The sequence below is a fragment of the Nerophis ophidion genome, linkage group LG02, assembly GCF_033978795.1.
Source record: "Nerophis ophidion isolate RoL-2023_Sa linkage group LG02, RoL_Noph_v1.0, whole genome shotgun sequence".
Classification (NCBI taxonomy): Eukaryota; Metazoa; Chordata; class Actinopteri; order Syngnathiformes; family Syngnathidae; genus Nerophis; species Nerophis ophidion.
Window position 1 is genome coordinate 40,537,475 of NC_084612.1, and position 11,091 is coordinate 40,548,565.

Here is an 11,091-nt window from a genome sequence, read left to right on the forward strand (position 1 = left end):
AGGTTAGCCATATATCTCTGTGCCATGTCTGTCTTAGCATCGCCGGTAAAATGTGCAGACACTCTGGCAAACTCAATGGGGGTCTGGCGGCAGATTTCTTGCCACTTTCGCATCTTCGGGCCAGTGGTGCAACTTGAATCCCTTCCTGTTAGTGTTGTTACACCCTCCGACAACACACCGACGAGGCATGATGTCTCCAAGGTTCCAAAAAATAGTCGAAAAAACGGAAAATAACAGACCTGAGACCCGGTGTTTGTAATGTTTTGAAAATTAAAATGGCGGGTGTATTACCTCGGCGACGTCACGTTCTGACGTCATCGCTAAAAGACCGATAAACAGAAAGGTGTTTAATTTGCCAAAATTCACCCATTTAGAGTTCGGAAATCGGTTAAAAAAATACATGGTCTTTTTTCTGCAACATCAAGGTATATGTTGACGCTTGCATAAGTTTGGTGATAATGTTCCCCTTTAAGGATTTGTCCTGTAAGCTCTGCAATTCTTGCAGAGAAATCCCCCACATCATTCACCATTCCCATGAATCTTTCCACTCCTGTGACATCGCTAGGGAGTGGCATCTCTTTGATTGCCCAAATCTTGTCAGGGTCAGCTTGCATCCCATCTGCGCTGACTATGTGCCCAAGGAACTTGACCTCACTCACTGAAAACTGACACTTTTCGTTAAGTCAGGCCACATTTGTCCATCCTCTGCAGCACCTTGTGCAACCATTGGTCGTGTTCATTCATTGTGGTCCCAAATACTAGCATGTTGTCAGCATGACATACTGTGCCCTCAAGGCCGCGGAGCATCTCCGTCAACCTCTTCTGAAAGTGCTCGGGAGCTGAAGATGTCCCAAAGGGAAGTCGATTGAAGCAGTAATGGCCGAATGGGGTGATGAAGGTAGAGAGGGGCGCTGGCTCTGCATTGAGTGGAATTTGCCAAAAATGTGCAGTGGCATCTAGCTTTGTAAAAATGTAATCCCTGTTAATTTTGCGAGTGTCTCATCGTCAGCTTGAAGGATGTGTATTTCCCTACGAACACTTTCATTTGGGCTAGTCAGATCTACACAGATCCAAATTTTTTCATTGGGTTTGGCCATTCCTGTGCACGATTCAGTTGCCTCTTGAATGGGAATGAGATGAACCCCATCTTTTCCATCCTGTTAAACTCGTCTCGCACTTTACCCATTAATAGAATAGAATAAATAAAATAGAAAGTACTTTGTTGGCACCCTACATAGTACAGCCAAAGTGAAGGGCATGGCATTTTCCTTCAGCTTAATTTTGTAATTCCCTTCTAGCTTGCCCAACCCTGTGAAGACTTTGGGGTACTGTGTTGTGTAGTTTGTCTCTGCTGTGTTGAGGACTTCATTTTGGGGAAGCAACTGGAGGTTCTGGATTGCTGGTAGGCCCAGTAGTGGAGTTACAAGAAATGGCAGTACATACATTTGCTGTTTCACACTTCTCCCCTTGTGATTCATCTCTGCTGTGAAGAATCCATTTACCACTATTGGAAAATTACTTGGCCTGCACAGCCTTTTGATTGCAGGTGACAACTCTCTGTGTAGTTTTTGAAAGTACATGCTGACTGGGACAGCAGTGACGGCAGCTCCTCTATCAAGCTTAAATGAGATTGGTTGCCCATTGACAGAAATTGACTTTTGCCAACATGGGCTTGTATTTGAGGAATTTACTGAGCCCAGGAACAATGTTTCTACACTGTCAACAAGTTTGTTTTGTTGAATTTCCTCCACCCTTAGCTTAGATTTACAAACTGAGATTTACGCGCAGGACAAGCCCCAAAAGTGTTCGCGTGTGTTTTTCGTCACCTACAACACCCATTGCTTTCCATACCGCCAGACGATGCATTCCCCTTTCTTGCAGGCTCGTGTGGCACATATTTGTGTTTCCCTTTGAAATTTAGTGCATCCATGTTTGCTTCACAGTTTTCAGTGCTCGTTTGTCCTAGGGCGGAATGCTGTTTTTTTACTTCCTCACTTTGTCGAATTTCTGTCATTGCTTTGCTGACATCTACAATAGCTCCGAGTCTGGCTGTAGCTTCTCGGGGAGACCGTGATCCCTAATGCCCACTACCAGGCGATCTCGTACCATCTCGTTTTTCAGCACTCCATACTGACATTACTCGGCAAGCTTGTGCACCGCTGTAATTAAGGATTCAACTATTTCTCTTGCCTCCTGACAGCGTTTGTTGAACTTAGCTCGCTCATATATCACGTTGTGCTTACATATGAAATGTCCATCAAAAGTTTAGTAGGGACAGGGCTACCCAGGGGGCTCGACCAGAAAGGGTTACTGACGGTAGGGCCTAGTCAGAAGGCTTAAGGCCAATTAGGGGCATGCAATCGACTGCAAGTCCAAAACACACAAACTAATAGTGTAAAACCTAATAATCAAACGATAGGTAAGGGTATAATGAATTCAAATAAAACAAACCATAAATCAAATATGCAATCAATCTGACTTAGACTAAGCCTATACGCCTATAACCCCTTACACCATTGCACGTGGCCCGAATAAATAAATAAAACGTGTCTTTACATTGGCACAAGTTTACAATGGGAAAAACAGTAATAAATATTGTGCTATATCTTGCACTCCTCCCTGTGGGCAGGTATCAATCATGACATTAATAAAAAGCAATACAATTCAACAAATACATCAATAATGTAAACCAGTGGTTCCCAAAGTGGGCGGTACCCAAGGGGGCGGTGGAAAGATCTGGGGGGGGCGGTGAGGAAGAAGGGGGCGGTAGGGGGCGGTAGGGGGCGGCAGTCCGAAGTCGAAGTCAGAAGTTCGAACGTTTGTTTGACGATTTGTACACAACACGTGCAGCAGGACGAGTCAGTGGACGACGCATCAGGGTCCGGTTACCACACGCCACATCATATTTAGTAGAACGGGGCTTCAGTGTAGTCGCCTTGCTTCTTTCCAAGCAAAGAAACCGACTGAAATTACTGACGCGGGGATCTACGACTTCTTCTTGGTGAGTTCCAGTCTGATGTTGAGAAGCTTATGCCCCTGCACCAAGCACATCCATCCCATTAATATTAAGTGTGAGACAATGAAGGTTACTGGTGGAATGTTTATTTACCATTCTATGTTGCTGAAACAGTTAAAACAGCTAAAAAATAAATTGGCTTACTAAATTGGGTTTTATTTGTGAAATACACATTTGTGTTTAACCTTTCTCTTTTCAAATTGCAGCATACCAAATATCAAGAAGAGTGTTTGTTTCCATATGTGTCTGTGGGGGGGGGGGGGGGGGGGGGGGGGGGGGGGGGGGAATTCACTGGGGAGCCAAGGGGGGGGCCAGCCTGCAAAAGTTTGGGAACCATTGATGTAAACTAAAACACATGATCAAAATAAAGACCAATACCCTTTTAAAACCATCCATTCAGCTAATACTGGAGACTGGAGAGACCTGAGCGGGTAACTGCAAGCTATAGGGGTAGTAAAAGTTTTAATGAGTCAGATGGACTTGAATGTAGCAACCATTTATAAAATTCAAATGACATGTTCCCCGGACCTGAAACCGCTACTACTGGTAACCAATCACACGGTGCACTTCAGGGGTACAACCCAGAGCTTTAAAGTTCAAACACCTTGTAAAAGGGTGTGTACATATTAGTAATAATGGAACCCAACAAAAGTAATTCTAAAAGCTACACCTACCCCAATACCAGACAGGCAGTGTTGTGCACAAAAACTCCACACTTCTACCAGAGTATTGGGTTTCTGGTTCACAATATACAAACCCCGTTTCCATAATGAGTTGGGAAACTGTGTTAAATGTAAATATAAACGCAATACAATGATTTTGCAAATCCTTTTCAACCCATATTCAGTTGAGTATGCTACAAAGACAACATATTTGATGTTCAAACTGATAAACATTTTTGTTTTTGCAAATAATCATTAACTTTAGAATTTGATGCCAGCAACACGTGACAAAGAAGTAGGCAAAGGTGGCAATAAATATTGATAAAGTTGACGAATGCTCATCAAACACTTATATGGAACATCCCACAGGTATGCAGGCTAATTGGGAAGAGTTGGGTGCCATGTTAGGATATAAAAGCAGCTTCAATGAAATGCTAAGCACTTCAAAACAAGGATTGGAGCGAGAGGGTCACCACTTTGTAAGCAAATTGTCACAATTTTAGAACAACATTTCTCAACGAGCCATTGCAAGGAATTTGGGAATTTTACCATCTACGGTCCGTAAAATCATCAAAAGGTTCAGAGAATCTGGAGAAAATCACTGCACGTAAGCGATGATATTACGGACTTTTGATCCCTCAGGCGGTACTGCATCAAAAACCGACATCATTGTGTAAACTATATCACCACATGGGCTCAAGAACAGTTCATAAAACCACTGTCAGTAACAACAGTTGATCGCTACATCTGTAAGTGCAAGTTAAAACTCTACCACGCAAAGCCAAATCCATTTATCAACAACACCCTGAAACGCCGCCAGCTTCGCTGGGCCCGAACTCATCTAAGATTGACTGATGCAAAGTGGAAAAGTGTTCTGTGGTCTGACAAGTCCACATTTCAAATTATATTTGGAAACAGAGGACGTGGTGTCCTTCACAACAAAGAGGAAAATAACCATTCGGATTGTTATAGGCGCAAAGTTGAAAACCAGCATCTGTGATGGTATGGGGGGGGTATTAGTGCCCAAAGCATGGGTAACTTACACATCTGTGAAGGCACCATTAATGCTGAAAGGTCCATACAGGTTATCATGGACGCCCCTGCTTTTTTCAACAAGACAATGCCAAGCCACGTGTTACATCAGCGTGGCTTCGTAGTAAAAGAGTGCGGGTACTTTCCTGGCCCGCCTGCAGTCCAGACCTGTCTCCCACCGAAAGTGTGTGGGGAACTATGATGCGTAAAATACGACATTGGAGACCCCGGACTGTTGAACGACTGAAGCTCTACTTAAAACAAGAATGGGAAAGAATTCCACTTTTAAAGCTTCAACAATTAGTTTCCTCAGTTCCCAAATGTTTATTGAGTGTTATTAAAAGAAAAGGTGATGTAACACAGTGGTGAACATGCCTTTCCCAACTATTTTGGCACATGTTGCAGCCACGACATTTTAAGTTAATTATTATTTGCAAAAGAAAATAAAGTTTATGAGTTTGAACATCTTGTCTTTGTAGTGCATTTAATTGAATATGGGTTGAAAAGGATTTGCAAATCATTGTATTCCGTTTATATTTACATCAAACACAATTTCCCAACTTATATGGACACGGGGTTTGTAAAAGCCGGTGTGTGCATTATTATTCAATCAATCAATCAATGTTTACTTATATAGCCCTAAATCACTAGTGTCTCAAAGGCTGCACAAACCACCACGACATCCTCGGTAGGCCACATAAGGGCAAGGAAAACTCACACCCAGTGGGACATCGGGTGTCAATAATGACCCAGTGGGACGTCGGTGACAATAATGACTATGAGAACCTTAGAGAGGAGGAAAGCAATGGATGTCGAGCGGGTCTAACATGATACTGTGAAAGTTCAATCCACAATGGATCCAACACAGTCGCGAGAGTCCAGTCCAAAGCGGATCCAACACAGCAGCGAGAGTCACGTTCACAGCGGAGCCAGCAGGAAAACCATCCCAAGCGGAGGCGGAATCAGCAGTGCAGAGATGTCCCCCAGCCGATACACAGGCAAGCAGTACATGGCCACCGGATCGGACCGGACCCCCCTCCACAAGGGAGAGTGGGACATAGAAGAAAAAGAAAAGAAACGGCAGATCAAACTGGTCTAAAAAGGGAGTCTATTTAAAGGCTAGCGTATACAAATGAGTTTTTAAGGTGAGACTTAAATGCTTCTACTGAGGTGGCATCTCGAACTGTTACCGGGAGGGGCATTCCAGAGTACTGGAGCCCGAACGGAAAACGCTCTATAGCCCGCAGACTTTTTTTGGGCTTTGGGAATCACTAACAAGCCGGAGTCCTTTGAACGCAGATTTCTTGCCGGGAACATATGGTGCAATACAATCGGCAAGATAGGATGGAGCTAGACCGTGTAGTATTTTATACGTAAGTAGTAAAACCTTAAAGTCACATCTTTAAGTGCACAGGAAGCCAGTGCAGGTGAGCCAGTAACAGGCGTAATGTGATCAAACTTTCTTGTTCTTGTCCAAAAGTCTAGCAGCCGCATTTTTGTACCAACTGTAATCTTTTAATGCTAGACATGGGGAGACCCGAAAAATAATACGTTACAGTAGTCGAGGCGAGACGTAACAAACGCAATGGATAATGATCTCAGCGTCTTTAGTGGACAGAATGGAGCGAATTTTAGCGATATTACGGAGATGAAAGAAGTTTTAGTAACGCTTTTAATGTGTGCCTCAAAGGAGAGAGTTGGGGTCGAAGATAATACCCAGATTCTTTACCGTGTCGCCTTGTTTAATTGTTTGGTTGTCAAATGTTAGAGTTGTATTATTAAATAGAGGTCTGTGTCTAGCAGGACCGATAATCAGCATTTCCGTTTTTTTTGGCGTTGAGTTGCAAAAAGTTAGCGGACATCCATTGTTTAATTTCATTAAGACACGCCTCCAGCTGACTACAATCCGGCGTGTTGGTCAGCTTTAGGGGCATGTAGAGTTGGGTGTCATCAGCATAACAGTGAAAGCTAACACCGTATTTGCGTATGATGTCACCTAGCGGCAGCATGTAGATGCTGAAGAGTGCAGGGCCAAGGGACCGAACCCTGGGGAACTCCACACGTTACCTTAACGTAGTCCGAGGTCACATTGTTATGGGAGACACACTGCATCCTATCAGTAAGATAAGAGTTATAAACCAAGACAGGGCCTAAGTCTGACATACCAATTCGTGTTTTGATACGTTCTAATAAAATATTATGATCGACGGTATCGAAAGCAGCGCTAAGATCGAGAAGCAGCAACATAGATGACGCATCAGAATCCATCGTTAGCAATAGATCATTAGTCATTTTTGCGAGGGCTGTCTCCGTGGAGTGATTTGCCCTGAAACCGGATTAGAAAGGTTTCACATAGATTGTTAGACGCTAAGTGTTCATTTAACTGCTCCGCAACAATTTTTTCAAGGATTTTTGAAATAAAGGGAAGGTGAGACACCGGTCGGTAGTTTACCATGAGGTCAGGATCGAGGTTAGGTCTTTAAGAAAAGGATGAATAACCGCTTTTTTGAATGCTAGGGGAACAGTGCCCGAGGAGAGTGATAAGTTTATAATATTTAGCACTGATGGACCTAATAATACAAAGAGCTCCTTGATCAGTTTCCCAGAAGAGGGTCAAGTAAGCATGTTGTCTGTTTTATTCCACTTACACGTTGTAACAATTCCTCTAATGTTATTTCCTCAAAACGAGAGAAACTATTTTGGAGGGCAGTATCCCGCCGTATATACCATCGTATCAGTGTTAATAGAACCCCGTTGTAGCTGGGACGCATTGTCTTTAATCTCCTTTCTAATGACTTCAATTTTCTTACTAAAGAATTGCATAAAGTCATCAGCTGAGTGGGTTGAGCTACTGGAAGGGGTCCCTTGTTGAGTTAGCGATGCTACCGTACTAAACAAAAATTTAAGATCGTTTTTATTACGGTGGATGAGATTTGAGTAATATTTAGCTTTAGCTAAGGTAAGCATGCGTTTATAAGTTATTAAACCATCACTCCATGCTTGATGGTGCACCTCAAGTTTAGTCGTGCGCCATTTGCGTTCCAGCTTTCTACATAATAATTTCTGAGCTCTAGTTTCTTCTGTAAACCACGGGGGTGCGCTTTTTTGGAGCCTTTTTTAACTTTAGCGGTGCTATGTTATCAATGGTTTCGCGCAGGGTGTCGTTAAAGTTGTTAGTGAGGTTATCAATAGAGCCCACATACTTTGGGAATGGTGCCATTACCGAGGCAGTAGGTCAGCAAGAGTTGTCGTTGTGGCCGTATTAATGTTGCGGCTGCTATAGCAGTTATTATTATTATTAGTTGACGAACATGCGTCTGAACCTCGAATTTTATAAGGTAATGATCGGGACAATACTTTAGTATACGGGAGTATCGTAACTTTGGAGACGGTGATACCCCTGACAAGCACTAGGTCTATCGTATTACCGTTGCGATGCGTGGGTTCATTTATTATTTGTGTGAGACCACAGCTATCAATTACAGTCTGGAGCGCTACGCACGGTGGGTCCGATGGGGTATTCATATGGATATTAAAGTCCCCCATTATGATTATATTATCGGCGTGTGTCACTAGATCAGCAACGAACTCTGAGAATTCATTGATAAAGTCCGAATAGGGCCCTGGGGGCCGGTAGATAACAGCCAGGTGTAGAGGCAGCGTGTGTGACAGACTTCATAGTAAGCACCTCAAACGATTTACATTTATTATTTATGTTAGGACTAAGGTTAAATTTTTCGTTGTATATTAGTGCGACCCCCCCACCCCTTTTAAGCGGACGGGCAATATCCGCATGTGTAAAGTTAGGAGGGACATGCCTCATTTAGCGCAAAAAAAGTCGTTTGGTTTAAGCCAGGTTTCGCTTGAGACCGATGACGTTAAGATTGTTGTCTCTGATAATATCATTAACTAATAACGTTTTGGGAGACAATGATCTTATGTTTAAAAAACCTATATTATAGGTAGTGGGCTGTTTTAGGGAGTTTTTGATCAAATTATCCGTAGTAGCAATATTAATAATGTTGTGTTTATTATGCCGCAGTGCATTTAGTATAGTTACGACCATATCTAGGAATTGATACGACAGGTATTTTCCGATTGTTTGATTGTTGCTTTGATAAACTGCACGCATCATGGTTAGCCACCTCAGTAACGGGGATTTTTCCGATTGTTTGTTTGTTGCTTTGATAAACTGCACGCATCATAGTTAGCCACCTCAGTAACGGGGATTTTCCGATTGTTTGTTTGTTGCTTTGATAAACTGCACGCATCATAGTTAGCCACCTCGGTAGAACACATGTCCAACTCTGAAACACTCAAAGCAGAAAAAAAGTGTTCTAATTTAACTGACTCCTTACCCAGACCAGTAGTCTCGCATTTTCCATTTAAATCCGTCTTCAGGATGGAGGGAAGTGGTGTTCTGTGGGGATTAGCCTTCTGCTTTGTTTTTAGCCCCGCTCGACATCCGCGATTCCGATCACACCGCTGGCGTCTGCTCCGTAGACGGCCCCCGCTGCTACTAGACTCCCCTGCTTCACAGGCCGCTGGATGTAGCCGCCGACGTATTCCCATGCTAGTTAGCACGTTTAGCACGCACGCGTCTATCAGTCCAAAACGGCCTGATATGTCCACATCCAGAGGTGTCTGGCGGTCGTACGTGATCACGGAGTGACCACGATGTGAGCCAGCCATAAAGTCTGTGGAATTGTCCGGTATTTCTGCCAAATGTTCCATCTTTAGCAAGAGTCCCTCGAGGACGCAGCCCGTCCGGGCGCCGCCATCTTGGAATTAAAATGTAGTGGTTGCAAACGTCAAACAAAACTCATAAAATCAAAATCAACTCGTACCCAGTGGATAGCAGGTCTGCTCACCAAACACTTAAAGTCAGGATTTGGGGCAAAGGGAAGGCCGCAGGGCTTCCTGTCTTATTTATAGCCTTCCCAGGGCCCTAAAGGGTTACCTGTTCTATCACTTGTCACATTTATATGAAATCAATAAAGCGGAGGCGGTTGCATGTAGTTGTTTGTCCTTACCTGGTAACTTCCACTCTGCCTCACATCTTGCGCATGCGCCAAGGCATCGCTCACTGCCCATACATTACACGACACAATAAATCATTAATTTTGTGTCGTCCTCGCCAGGTCCAGGTCCAAAACGACTATCAAAGTGTCAGCCATCTATTTTTAGGAGAGAGGCATGATTTATGATCTACAATAAACTTACAGGGAGCAGGGAAGCAAGGAAGCAGCAGACCACTCGATGATGTAAACATATGGACTAGGGCTGGGCGATATTGCCTTTTTTTAATATCGCAATATTTTTAGGCCATATCGCGATATACGATATATATTACGATATTTTGCCTTGGCCTTGAATGAACACTTGATACATATAATCACAGCAGTATGATGATTCTATGTGTCTATATTAAAACATTGTTCTTCATACTGCATTCACATATGCTACTTTTAAACTTTCATGCAGAGAGGGAAATCACAACTAAGTCAATTGAACAAAAGTGTATTTATTAAAGTTATTAAGCAATGGCACAAACATTCAAGTCATTTCCAAAACATAAATTGCAAGCTTGTCAGTGACATTTTAAGTGTCAAATAAAAATGAGTTGCATAACAGGAAATCAAATAGTATTTGTCCTTCACTATGTGGTATGTTACTAAGGTTATGAAATTCTCTTCATTCTCTAGCGAGTGACTTTACAAACCATGCTACACATTAGCAGTAATGCTACTTTTTATAGCAACGCTTCCCCCCCCCCCACACTTGACAAATTACGGTTATCTGTTCGACATATTCCCACTTGTAGCCGAACCACTGCCAGACGATGAAAACCCTGCTGTTGTTATTGGGAATTAAGTCTTCCTTCATTTGTTACCAGATCCGCACCTTCTTTCTCTTGTACGGCTACGTTAGCAGCTAACATTAGCCACGTCGCTACCTCTCTGCCCTTTTTTGATTTTTATTTTTTACCTCACTGCCCCGCGAGGGCGTGTATGTGATGTGTGAAGTATGTAAGCGTGCTTGTCTGCGAGAAGGAGAGACAGGAAAGAGCGAGGAGAGCCTGAAGTGTATGCCCGCAGCTAAAAGTCCTGCGTGTGAACGTATACTCGAATATTACGATATAGTCATTTTCTATATCGCACAGAGACAAACCCACGATATATCGTATATATCGATATATCGCCCAGCCCTAATACGGACACACAGAAGTGACCACGGCGCCGCTATAAATAGTTTGTCTGTGTTAGCGCTTATAATAATAATATCACTAATACTTGGTTAATATTCAAGTCATGAAATGTAAATCGAGTATTGTTGGCATTGGGCAGAAGAGTGGAGCTCCCATTAATGCACTTGTAATTA